Source organism: Ornithodoros turicata, chromosome 3 (genome assembly GCF_037126465.1).
Source record: "Ornithodoros turicata isolate Travis chromosome 3, ASM3712646v1, whole genome shotgun sequence".
Classification (NCBI taxonomy): Eukaryota; Metazoa; Arthropoda; class Arachnida; order Ixodida; family Argasidae; genus Ornithodoros; species Ornithodoros turicata.
The window spans coordinates 44,553,401-44,557,475 of NC_088203.1; positions in this window are offsets into that span (position 1 = coordinate 44,553,401).

The following is a 4,075-nucleotide window of genomic DNA, read 5'->3' on the forward strand; positions in this document are numbered from 1 at the left end:
CTTGGCTTGCTCACATATACATGCAAAATCTTTTCCACACACTCTGTATTTCTTCACCTGTATCGTTCCTTAATTTTACCGCGACTAGAATACGCGTCTCCAGTGTGGAACTCTCTTTCCTGCACTGACTCGTCACGGATTGAATCTGTCCAGAAGAAATTTCTACACATTGTACATAGCGTATTCTTAAGAAAAAGCCCTCACTTTAGAATGTATGTGTATACTGAGATAATGTCATTTCTTAACCTCCAACCACTCTCAACGCGACGCCGTTTTCATGATATTATGCTCTGTTATAAGATCTTACACAGTTTTCTCGATACACCATCTCTATTACATCAGCTTCATATCGCCGTACCTGTCAATGTAATCCGACACACGAATATATTGTACTTATCCCATCATATGCCTGCAAATCCGATCGTACGTATTCACCAAATGACAAACGTAATTCACCCCTCTGTTGATATCTTTACCTCCCATTCAAACGTTTTTAAAACTCTCCTCTTGCGTTCACTCACTAACACATGAAGTTGTACAGTTTTTTCCCCTTTTAGTACTATGTACTGTATATCTCCATGTCTGTATTATATGTATCACTGTGAATGTCTTCCCGTCACGCTCCTCTTCCTGAATATGTTATGTTATGTTTCGCCTAATCTGTATATATATGTATATATATATATGTGTGTATATATTTGTAAATACTACATTGTCTGCGTGCGCCAACACAAAGGCTTCGGCTGTTCTTGGGCACATTAATAAAGTTATTATTATTATTATTATTATTATTATTATTATTATTATTATTAGGGATTTACATCGCGAGACAACTGAGATCATGAGCGACACCACAGCGGTCGGTCTGTGGATTGCTTTTGCCCACCTGAGGGTTCTTTAACGTGCGATGAAAGCTCATCACACGGCACACCGTATTTTAACAAACATGAGAAAGAAGTGGTAACACGCAGCACACCCAATGGTTCCAAGGTACTGCACATTTTCTAGATAACACATTTTTCACAACAAATGTGAAAGGCTTACCAGAATGTTGCGCTTCTGCATACAGTTTTTGCAGTACGATGGACATTTCACGTGATTAACAGTACATGTACTTGCTTGGCGAAGAAGTATGTGTAGCAAGCTGTTACATACATTAGAACATGGCAGAGGTTGGAAAGACGGCACGCAAGAAGTGTTTTATGCTGACTAAATTTTGCTGATTACGCTAATGCTGATTAATTTGTTAACTGTCTGCTTAACCACCAGTATTGCGGGATAACAGCCATAGCACAGCATAGCCTGGCCCCTCAACCGTAAAGTGCATTCAAGTTGGTCAGATATAAATAAATGCACATTCTGTCATGTATTTATTGCCACACTGGAAATATTGTGTGCAAAGAGAGGAAATACTCTTGAGAAAATACTGTTTCCGTTTAAAGAAACGTCCTCTACGCAGGGCGTAGGGGGCAATCAGCAAATTTGCATCCCTTCACCATTTAAGTTAAAGCAAGAACACCAACAACGTCCAAGCAGATATGCAATTTTGCACGCCCCTCCAGGCCAGCTCGAGGGTGCGACTAGCCTTCCGTAGATGCCGGCCCTTTCTGTATGTGCTGCGGTTTACCACCATAACGAAAATATGAGACGAAGCTACCAAGCAGCAGCCTTGAAAGTAGGTGTGGGGCAGTGGCAGGGTCTTACCATTTCATCATCCACAGTAGGAACACTTGACGATGTGTCAGTCGTAGCTGCAGGGTGCAGAACTTCCTCATCATCACTCGTGGTAGATGAGTTGTCGGATGAGTAACAAGGTGAGTGCTGCACACTTGGTAGTGGCTGAACGCCCTACAAATAGGGTGCGACTAATATGAATCTGAGCAAGAGCATACAATCCGATTCAGAGATCTTTCTTCTGAGGTCATTCGCGATGAATAAAAAAAATAAAAAATAGGGACTTGTCTCTTCATCATGTGATTCCCTCGATCATTTACTGTTTTCTATTTTTTGGTTGCCCATACACAGACTTTTTTAGCGTGGTGCCCGTGTGTATCTTTTTTTTTTCGTGCAAAAATGTATAGCAGGAAACGAAGAGCGGTGGAGCAGGGGAATCCCTCAGGAGAGGGCGTAATTGTCTCGGAACGCTACTCTAGGCGACCACGAAGCCGTAACCCTGCAGAAGGGGTGCGCGCATTACGGTTTCGTCCATGGGCAGGAACAGTGCATGGATCCAGGGCGTCCCGCCGCATAGTTAAATATTCCGAAAATATATTTCGAGGGATAAGTCGTGTATGTGTTGCTGGAAGGGTCTTCACTGTGCACGGGCAATGCAAATGTCAAACGCTGTGCAAATGTGAAACGTTGTTCGCGTTTGCATGCACAAATAAAATTTCGATGCACATACCGTTTCACTCTCATCCTCGCTTGTGCTGTCGTCAGGCGCTTGCGCGGGGACAGACTGCTCGGGTACCTCACTTGTGCTGCTTGCACTCTGACTTGCGGATGGTGCTTGCAAATCATGTTCCCATCGCGTCAAAGTGCTCTCGGGAACAGCTTCATCAGTATTGAACAGCCACCGTCTGTACCTCTTTCTCTGAGGACGACTGCCAGACATCGCTTCTCGTATCTCGCGACTTTTGCTGGCGAGACGATCGCAGCAGGTTACACCAGAAAGTAATTTTCAATTGCGCTCATATGACGCACCAAAAGGCAAGCCGCATGCAACCGTAGCAGACGACACCGACCCTTCGTCCCGCCCGTCCCGCCGACCTTGGAACAGCGATAAATCGGTGAACGTTCGAGTTTCAAAAATGAAAAATAAATTGTCTTCGATATGGCTCTTACTCGATTTTATTCCAGGTAAATAGTAAGACATTGGAACGAAAAGTAGTTACGACATAAAATTTGGGCGTTTAAACCCAATAAGTGGCACGTTCATCGCGCGCGACGGCCATAGCCATAGCAACATCCATCTAGTCAACCGCTATTTCTTCTTTCTTCTTCTGCTATATCTTTGTTCAGGACGTTTCTCGCAGCCATTGCTGCTTGTTCTTTGTATGCCTAGTTTTATCTTTTGCGCGGGCTTTTCGTGCACGACTTTTGTGTTGCTATTGCTGGAGATGAGCCACATGGTAGTTAAGTGGCTGACCGAGGAGTCATGGGACGTGTACTCAATAAGTTGCCTCCTCGATCAGAAAGTAGCGGCAACCATCGCGAGGAAACCTTCAGTCGTGGGAGGTTTCACAGGCAAAGTGTTTGACATCAAATGGGACCCATCAGAAGAACCATCGCCGGCGTACTTAGTCGCAGCAGGTACTGTACGTGTAATGTTCTGCATGCAAAATGATTTGATGAGTGCAACGAGTACGTTGGAGGACGTTGCACATGTTAGCGTTCGTTGTACTGCGACATCGCGGTTTTTTCCTCGTTTCCCCCCTTATTTCATGTACAGCGCCCTCTCCTCCTTTGTTGGCCTCTCACATACGTCCATCGCCAAAATTAGATCAAGTGAACATTCTCCAGCGTGCATTGTGTTTAGTGGTTCTCGCACCGTACAGCCCTGCTAGTTTTATTTTCTGACATAATGTGCTTTTATATGGCGTATATTAATCCACCTTGTAGTTATTTACTGAGCTTCTTTTGCACAAATAGGAGACATTATCAAAATGGAAAAATTGAGAACGGAACTGGCCAAACATTCCACAGCAGGCGAACAGACGACAGCACCTGTAAAGGCTGTAAAAAACCATAGTGAATCGGTGACAACGTTTCGCCAAATTGCTGTTAAGTTTCTGCACACACGCGCGCACCCATTACCTTGCAACTCATGTGTCCTGCATTGTAGTGGTTAGGAGAGTAGCTTGTGTTGCTTGTCCACTGTCTTGATTTTCTTTCTTTCCTAGACTGTTTATCTGCTTTGAATTTTACAGTAAATGAGTTGCAACTTTTAATTTCTTGTTTGCATCTGTGGTAGATGGTGGACTGCTGCAGCCACAAAGCTGAAGTAAAACGACTTCGGAAGGAAGTGAAAGAGCTAGAAGCGCAACTTGGGGGGGGGGGGGGGTCAGGCAAAGGA